The sequence below is a fragment of the Geotrypetes seraphini genome, chromosome 5, assembly GCF_902459505.1.
Source record: "Geotrypetes seraphini chromosome 5, aGeoSer1.1, whole genome shotgun sequence".
In the NCBI taxonomy this organism is placed as follows: Eukaryota; Metazoa; Chordata; class Amphibia; order Gymnophiona; family Dermophiidae; genus Geotrypetes; species Geotrypetes seraphini.
In genome coordinates this window covers 97,310,558-97,320,737 of record NC_047088.1, presented here as the reverse complement: position 1 = coordinate 97,320,737, position 10,180 = coordinate 97,310,558, and positions in this window count along the sequence as shown.

Below are 10,180 nucleotides of genomic sequence, written 5' to 3'. Positions count from 1 at the left end.
TGCAATCAGACCTGTCCCCACCCAGGCAGAGGTCGCCTCTGGAGGGACTGTCTTTCACTAAGTTTATTTGCCAGATGGGAAAGGTGTTACCGGTGAAACTGGAGATGGATTCAGAACCAAGGCCTGAACTTTTGGAAATGCTTGACTTTGATGAGGTTCCAAAAGACCTCTTGAAATTGCCACCTCACCATCTGTTAAAGGATATTCTCCTTAAGAATTGGGAGGCTATATTTACTGTGCCCATGGCTCCATGGAAGATAGACTCCCTTTATCAGATTCAGTCCTGCTTGGGATTTGATAAACCATAGCTGCAACATCAATCCCTATTGGTAGAGTCGGCCCTTTAAGAAATCTTCCAGCACCAGAGCCTAAGCCATTGCTGCTCCAGGCAGAGAAGGTCGTACCCTTGATAAATTTGGTCATAGGATATTCCAGAATTTGATGTTGATCAACAGGGTATTCAGTTACAATTTTTTTATGACACTTTATTTCAAACAGCTAGTGAAGCAACTCTTGGACTTCGAGCAGTTCATTCCACCAGATCGTATCGCCCAATTTCAGGAGACCTTCCAAAACCTACTCCAGGCTTGAAAGTTTATGGCCAGGTCTATTTTTGATGCCTTTGATGTCACCTCCAGGGTATCAGCTATGAGCATTGCAATGCGCCGTTTGGCTTGGCTGCGGGTGTCTGACCTGGACATCAGTGTTCAGGACCACTTAGCCAACATTCCATGCTTGGGTGAGGAATTATCTGGCGACCAAGTGGAGGAGACAACACAAAAGCTTACCCGCCATCAACAAAGTATGTCCACTTTATCCACTTCTAAAGCAGCTAAATCTCAGACATCCAGACCTTACCAGAAGCAACCATATTCTGCTTATAAGAAGCATTATCCATCAGCTTCTTCTTCTGTATCTAAACTTCTGCCTCAGAAGAGACAAAGGATGCAACACCCTCAGAAGCCTCAGACTCTGCTCACCAGAAACCTGCACAATCTTTTTGACCATCTACTGGAGAGTATGGCTATTCTTTCTCCTTGTCCTTATCCACAGCCCATTGGAGGTCATCTGCTATTTTACCATCAATTCTGGACTTTGATAACAACAGACTCTTGGGTCCTCAAAATCATCCATGAGGGTTACTATCTACATTTCGCTCAAACCCCTCCAAATCATCCCCAAGAGAGCCCACATTTACTTTGCAACAGACTTCCCTTCTTCTTCAGGAAATCAAAGCTCTTCTACAGTTGAATGCCAAGGAATCCGTTCCTCTAGATCAGAAAATCAAGGGTTCTATTCAAAGTGCTTTCTGATTCCAAAGAAGACAGAAGGTCTGCATCCTATTCTCGACTTCCGAAATATCAGCACATATCTGTAGAAAGAGAAGTTTTGCATGCTATCCCTCAGGATTCTATATCCATTTCTAGGCAAGGACAAATGGCTATGCTTTCTAGACCTCAAAGAGGCATACATCCATATTCCCATTCATCCAGCTCATAGAAAATACCTTCGCTTTCGTGTTTACAGTCATCATTACCAGTACAAAGTCCTCCCGTTCAGGCTGGCTTCATCTCCCAGACTCTTTACCAAATGTCTGGTGGTTGTGGCTGCAACCCTATAAAACCATGGATTACAAGTGTTTCTTTACCTAGATGACTGGCTAATCAAAGACTCATCACCTCACACAGTCCAATTGGCCACAAAGCTGACCATTTAGCTATTGGAACTTTTGGGCTTCGAGGTAAATTACCAAAAGTCTCATCTTCAGCCAACTCAAAGACTAGAATTCATAGGAACTATGCTAGACACCAACCTTACTCAAGCTTACCTGCCAACACCTCGCCAGGGTGTATTACTCCAACTTGCTCAAAAAGTATTTACACTTTATCGCATCTTGGTCAGACAAATGATGCATCTGCTCGGTCACATGGCATCCAAAGTCCATGTGACTCCCTTTGCTTGTCTCTATCTCAGACCGGCCCAGTGGAATTTGTCCTCGCAATGGTCTCAAGCTCAGGACCCCTTATCACAAAGAATCAGAGTCTCCTCCCTTCTATGTCACTCTCTCCAGTGGTGGCTGTGTCCAACCAACCTATCCAGAGGTCTCTCCTTCCATGTTTCGCCATGGATGCCTTCACGTATGCATGGGGAACTCATCTCAATGGCCTGTGCACTCAAGGAGCTTGGTACCCTCGAGAGCAAACTCTACATATCAATCTCCTGGAACTTCGGGCAATCTGCTATGCTCTCAGGACATTCTACGATCATCTTCTCAACCAGGTTATTCTGGTCAAGGCAGACAACCAAGTGGCAATGTATTACATCAAGCAGGGAGGAACTGGATCTCATTTTCTATTTCAGGAAGCTTCCCCACATTTGGAAGTGGGCAATCTCACGAAATATCTTTCTCAAAGTGGTATATATACCAGGGAAGACTAACGCTTTGGTGAACAAACTCAGCAGATTTCTCCATGAATGGTCTCTCAGTTCCAAAGTGCTGCGCCAAATCTTTTCACTCTGGGGAACTCCTCAAGTAGACCTGTTTGCATCTCCCAGCAATCACAAGTTACTTCGCTTCTGTTCCAGACAGTTTTCTCCACATCAGTTGGAAGTGGATGCCTTCCTTCTGGGACTGGACCCACAAATTCCTGTATAAATTTCCACCAATTTCTCTTATATCAAAGACTTTGTTCAAGCTCAAGCGTGAACCAGCCACCATGATTCTGATTGCTCCACCAGCCTTGGTTCCCCCTACTCCTTCACCTTTCTGTCAAGGATCCCATACCATTACAGATTTTCCCTACTCTGATAACTCAGAGCCACAGTTCACTTCTGCATCCCAATTTACAATCGCTACATCTCACTGCTTGGTTCCTTGCCACTTAACTGAGCCAGACATGACATTTTCTGCTTCTGTCGTGGCCATTATTGCTGCTTCCAGGAAACCTTCTATCCAGCAATGCTATCGATATAAGTAGACCCATTTTTCAACCTGGTGTACTCTCCATTCCATGGATCCGACCACCTCCTCCATACCTTTAGTGTTGGACTATCTGCTTCATCTTTCCAACTCTGGCCTCAAGACTACTTTAGTGAGAGTTCACCTTAGTGCCATGAGTTCATTTCATATTTTCCTCAGCACTAAACCACTGGCTACTCATCCGGTCATATCCAGACTTATGAAAGGTCTTTTCATCTCTAAACCTCTGCTGAAACTACCTCCAGTTGTCTGGCTCTGATGAAGCCTCCATCTGAATCTCTTGTGACCACACATCTCAAATATCTTACTTGGAAAACAATGTTTTTAATATCAGCTCGACATGTCAGTGAGCTTCAAGCATATGTCTGCAACCTGCCTTTCACCGTTTTTCACCATGACAAGGTGGTCCTTCGCACTCATCCAAAATTTCTTCCATAAGTGGTCACAGATTTTCATCTCTTACCCGTCTTCTTTCCAAAGCCTTATTCTCATCCTGGGGAAACTGCCCTTCATACCTTGGACTTTATATGGACTTTTGCTTATTATTTGGAAAGAACTAAAGATCATAGATCTTCTCTTCAACTGTTTGTCTCCATTGATCCTAACAGACTGGGAGTTTCTGTTACCAAACTAACTTTTTTCTTGGCTAGCAGCCTGCATCTCCTTCTGTTATGTTCAGGCTGGGTTGCACCTTGAGGAACGTGTTACAGCGCACAAAGTTTGAGCCATGGCTGCATCAGTGGTTTTTTTTGTGTTCTACACCAATTATAGATATTTGCAAGGCAGCAACTTGGTCTTCTGTTCATACCTTCACTACTGTCTGGAGACTTTCTCGAGACGAGATGGCCATTTCAGTCAAGCAGTTTTACAGAATATGCTGCCTCTTGTCCTAGGATAAAGCACAGTTACTTACCGTAACAGGTGTTATCTGGGGAGAGCAGGCAGATATTCTCACATCTCTTCCACCTCCCCTGGTTGGCTTCTTGACTCTCAGCTGGTTTATGTAACTGAGGAAAAGCGAGCCAACAGAGGGCGAGAAGGCACTCATGCAGGCGCAGTGTGGGCAGTCATGAAGTTTCTCAGAAACTTAAAGTGACAGTACACTTTTTACTGTCCATACCAGGCTCTGTGGATAATGCCACCCACATGTGAGAATATCTACCTGCTGTCCCTGGATAACAACTGTTACAGTAAGTAACTGTGCTATATGGATCCCGGCTCAGTATTGGCTAGGATCTGAATGAGGGGATCTTTCAAGTTTCTATAACCTCCAACCCCTTTCAGTTCATGATCCTCTCTTTTATTTTCTCCCCCACTCAATTCCCCAACTACTCATTCTGGTCTCCCCTGCGCCTTGTTCTCAAACTCCTCTTTAAGAACAGTCCCCAAGATCAGCCTTTGCAAGACCTGCCCACTTCCTGACCCCCTCCTCAAGAGCATTCCCCCCTTCCTAACTCCCCTAAGATGAGACCCTCATCTAGACCCACAAAATCTCCCACTAGCTAGCTGTAGGCTCCCTGGGCCTACTATAGGATCCCTGGTGGTCTTTTGGAAGTCTAGGGGATGGTCCAAGAAGGAGCAACCTCAGTTTCTCCTGCTCATGTTGACTTAAGCTATAAAATTAATGGCATGACCTCTGAAAATAGACTCATGGAGTCGACATGAACAAAAGCAACTAGGATTCATTCTCGCTTGAACCACTTCCTCAACTATCATGGAGACCACCAGGAATCCTAAAATAGGCCTGTGCTGTCTACTGGTGAAAGATGGGAGGGGGTTTGTTAGGAGGGAGGAAGCTGGGGGGGGGGAAGGAGCTGGGTGGAAGTCTGCTCTTGAAGGTTTGGGGAAGAAGTAATATTTTTGAGAAGTTGGGGAATTATTGGGGAAGGGGGTAATACTTTTGAGAAATGTAGATACTTTTTGAGCGAAGGTGAAACCCTAGGGGAATTCAAAAGAGGGGAAGCAATTGGCTGTAGGGATAGAAGACCAAAATGTAATGCAAGCTACTACCCAGAAATCCTCCCACTACCCCTGAATATAACTCCCAACTCCTTCTCAACTATGATCATTACTTCCTTCCCTAAAATGTTTAGATGGAGTAGTACCAAGATAAAAAAAATGTTAAAACCAGAGAAGTGCACCTTTTTATACTGGCCAATTGCACAAAAATAGCAATATATTTATTAATAGTGTACTATTTTGTTGAACTTTTGTTTAAATTAGTTTAAGAAGGGTGGGAGGGAGGGGATATATGTTTTTGTTCTAGATGACATGGAAAGATTTTCAAGTGTTTTATTTAAGTTATAATGGTTGTATTTTTGTGCACTTGTTCTATGATTTAAAATGAATAAAGAATTTAAAAAAAAAACCAAATAGCAGTAAAGTTAAAAAGTGCAGTAACTATATGACCATTTTAAAATTAAAATATTGGAGGTTCTCTAGACTCCTGATATGGAAATCTTCTGTTTCAGACCACTGAACAAGAGGCTTAGCTCTCTGCCCTATAATTTATTTATTCATTCAGTTTTTTTAGCCCATCCTCCCAAAGAAGCTCAGAACAGGTTACAAATCAGGTACTCAAGCAATTTCCTTATCTGTCCTGGTGGGCTCACAGTCTTATCTAATATACCTGAGGCAGTTGAAGATTAACCCCAACCCCCCTTTTACAAAAGTGTAGCGTGGCTTTAAGCGCTGGCCGCGGAGGTAAGAGCTCCTATGCTCATAGGAATTCTATGAGAGTTGGAGTTGTTACCGAGGAGGAGTAAGTGACTTGCCCAAGGTCATAGAGTGTCACAACCATCCCCCTCCCACACACACATAAGAACATAAGAATAGCCTTACTGGATCAGACCAATGGTCCATCAAGCCCAGTAGCCCGTTCTCACAGTGACCAATACAGGTCACTAGTACCTGGCCAAAACCCAAAGAGTAGCAACATTCCATGCTAGCGATCCTTCCCACCCACTTAACCCAGCTTTCCATTCTTAAATTCAGCCTAATCAGGCCCAGTCCTCTACTTAGCCCAACCCTAATACACCCTTATTCAATATATCCACCCTCTAATTTCTCTAATGAACACTAAGCCCATTCATCCACTGAGCTTCAAAAACCACTATCAAATGAGCTTCTTAACCAATTTGAGTGGCCAGTAAGATATATTAATGGGTAAAGCAGTAAGTAGGGTGTAGCAGTGGTTTGGAATCAGTAGGTTATGCTGTTGAAGGATAGAAAATACCATTCTACTGGCACTGCATCATTTTGGAAGACTTGTGCTACACTTACACATGTAAGTGATCTAATGCAATTTTGGAAAAACTGCTACGTATACATGAACATCCACAATACGCAGTTTTCAGAGGGACACATTTTAGAGCATTGTTTGGGCAAGTCTGTAAAGTGAGTGTATATTTCTGAATTTGCAATGACACTGCATGCATATGTAAAAATGTTTGATACCAGCATTTATACTTGTTCCAGAGCAGACATGTCAGCTAACTACTCTTATCCCAGGACAAGCAGGCAGCATATTCTTGACTGATGGGTGACGGCACCGACGGAGCCCCGGTACGGACAATTTTAGAGTGATTGCACTCTAAGAACTTGGAAAGTTCTGGTAGGCCGCACCGTGCACGCGCGAGTGCCTTCCCGCCCGACAGAGGCGCGCGGTCCCCAGTTTCTTAGTTTCCGCGGAGCTAAGAAGACGCGTTTTTCAATGGTTGTTGAAATTTTTTCTACTTGCCTTCCCGTTCGCGTAAACCTTTTTGGCTCTATTGCCTTTTTTCTTTTGATTCATTTTTGTAAAAAAAAAAAACAACTTTTATTTTTTTCTTCATTTTTAGTTTTTCCCCGGCGGGGCCTTCTGCCACCATCGAGGCCTCGGCCTTCGATTTGGCTGAAGCCGTTTTTACTTTCATGCCCCCTCAGCCAGGGTTTAAAAAGTGCCAGCGGTGTGCTAGGCCTATATCTCTCACGGACCCACACAACTGGTGCCTACAGTGTTTGGATCCTGAGCATCAGGCTTCCACCTGCACCCGCTGTGCATAGAGTCCGAGCAATGGCAGCATCTGTAGCTTTCCTCCGTTCCACTCCTATTGAGGAAATCTGCAAGGCTGCTACCTGGTCCTCAGTTCATACTTTTACATCTCATTATTGTCTGGATGCATTCTCCAGACGGGATGGACACTTCGGCCAATCTGTTTTGCAAAATTTATTTTCCTAATGGCCAACCTTCCCTCCATCCCTCTTTTTGTTAGCTTGGAGGTCACCCATCAGTCAAGAATATGCTGCCTGCTTGTCCTGGGATAAAGCACAGTTACTTACCGTAACAGGTGTTATCCAGGGACAGCAGGCAGATATTCTTGCGTCCCTCCCACCTCCCCGGGTTGGCTTCTTAGCTGGCTTATCATAACTGGGGACCGCGCGCCTCTGTCAGGCGGGAAGGCACTCGCGCGTGCGCGGTGCGGCCTACCAGAACTTTCCAAGTTCTTAGAGTGCAATCACTCTAAAATTGTCCGTACCGGGGCTCCGTCGGTGCCGTTACCCATCAGTCAAGAATATCTGCCTGCTGTCCCTGGATAACACCTGTTACGGTAAGTAACTGTGCTATTTGGACCAGGAGTTTTCAGAAGTGATTGTGCCTTTCTCTCAGTTGTTTAGAAATGCCTCAAAACTCCCAAAATTTATTACCCAGTATTCCACAAGACTAATCTGGATTGGAGCAGCACTTTCTATCACAATTATATAAGTTGGTTAGAATACAGTCTTTTTAATGTGGTAAATGCCTGGACTTTGGAAAATACTTTATATCATTCATTCTGAATGTGCCCCACAATTGGACAATTTTGGACTTCAAAAGTTCAATATGTGTCTATTAGTTCAGAATGCACTATTACTAATTCACCAGAACATCTATTACTAGGTAGAACAGAGACTTGTAAGGGGAAGTCATTCGTAAAATGTGTCTGGTAGCCAAGAAATTTATTTTGCAGTCGTGGACAGCCACCGAGCCTCATAACTACTGGAAATGAAGGAATCGAGTGTATCAATTCCTTGTTTGGGAGAGATGGGAGGCTCATGGTTTACCCAAACATAGAAAACATGCTCTGTTGGTTTGGAATAGTTTTATTCAAAATATGACACCAAAAGGGAGAAGTCTTATTTAAAATGCTTTATAATCTGATTAGAACAGGAGCCTAGTAGCAATTTGTTTTCTAGTACAGTAATTAATCCCTTAACTCTTTTTTGTTTTTTTAACATAATCACTGGAAGCCTGGTATTCAGTGGTATTTAGTCAGCAGGGAACGGTTCCCAGCTAGCTGAATGCATTCACATTTATTTATATTTGTTATACTGCAAATTTTGTACTGGAGAGGTCTAAGCAGTTTACAGTCTAAGAAAGACATTCGACAGAATAGGAAAAGAACACTAATTTGTAGATAGAAGAGTAGCATATTACTCATTCAGCATGCAAAAGGAGAGTAGAAGACAAGAGATTTGGAGGACAATCTAAAACAGGGATTTTACCCAATAGGAAATGGACGCCAAGTAACATAGAATACCGCTAAGCTGACTAACTGCCAATATTCAGCAGGAGATAGCCATCTGTGGAATTAATGCAGGCAGCAGATGTGAATTGTTGCTGCTTCTACTGGTGGTTCTCAAGTACGTAGAATGGGGAGGGAAGGGGAGAGCAGGAGGGGTTCAGAGAGAGAGAAAAAGCAGGAGGGATTCAGAGAGAGGATGAGTTGCCAGACTGCAGGAAGGAGGACATGCAGATGCAAGATCTGGAGGTGGAGTTGGAGGAGAGGGAGAGAGATGCAGTACAAAAGATGGAGGGGGAGAGCTTTTGAACGTCCACCCATGTTTACTTTGTGCCCACCCAAAGTAGGCTCCTATTTTCCTTTATAGAATACTAGCCTAATCTGGTAGATATGCACTTAATGTTTAGGTGCAAGCTTTTTAGATAGTAACATAGTAAATGACAGCAGATGAAGGTCAGCATGGTCTACCAGTCTGCCCAGAAAGCTAGCCAGGGCTGTACCTGTGACTCATGCAGCTTAACCCCCCACCCCCCTTTGGCTTTAGGGTTATAATTGACACCTAGTGCAGTCTACTGCTATCTACCGGTATGCCTCTTTTTTTCTTTGAAATGTGAACCGCAAGGTAATGGCGGAATAGAAATCACTAATGTAATTTTAAGTTCTGTGGAAATGCTTGGTATTTTTATTCTATATTCATGCCATATAAAGAACCTCTATGTTTATCCAATGCTTTTTTGAATTTTATCACTGTTTTTGATCCCCCACTACTTCCCCTGGAAGAGCATTCTAGGCATCCACCACCCTCTCCATGAGAAAGTATTCGTATTTTCTAATATTGCTTTTAAGTTTTATGTTTATGTTAATTAAAATTTCTTCTTTGCAATTTCATTTCATGTTCTCTACTTCTCTAGCCTATCTTTTTGTAAAAGGTTGTTTTGTTCCTTACTCTCTTTCTAGAATTTAAATATCTGTATCATATCTCCCCTGTTTCTCCTCTCCTCCAGTTTTCAAGTCTCTTCTCATACTTCTTTCAGTGCAGACCCGATATGTACCATTATGGTCATATTTCTCTGAAAATCTTTTTATGTTCTTGGAAAGATAGGGCCTTCGAAACTGAACATAGTACTCCAAATGTGGTCTCACCAATGACTTGGATAGGAGCACTATCACCTCCTTTTCACTGCTGGTTATGCCCCTCTTAGTGTTATATTGTTTCCCTACCTTGAAATCCAGGCTCAGACACTTTCACTCCAAAGTTTTTTTCTTGATCCATGCATATCAGCATCTTTCCTCCAATCACATATGGCCCCTTTGGATTACTGCACCTAAAATGCATTCCAGTGCAATAGGTGAGACATTCTAGACCAGGGGTCTCAAAGTTCCTCCTTGAGGGCCGCAATCCAGTCGGGTTTTCAGGATTTCCCCAATGAATATGCATGAGATCTATGTGTATGCACTGCTTTCAATGCATATTCATTGGGGAAATCCTGAAAACCCGACTGGATTGCGGTCCTCAAGGAGGGACTTTGAGATCCCTGTTCTAGACAGTAGGGTTATTTTCCTTTAGTAGCATGCTGCAGAAGGAATCCATTTCGGATTTTTCACTCTGCCTCTGTAATACTTCACTGGGCTCTGTAGCTCCACCTTCAGTTCTTTCCTT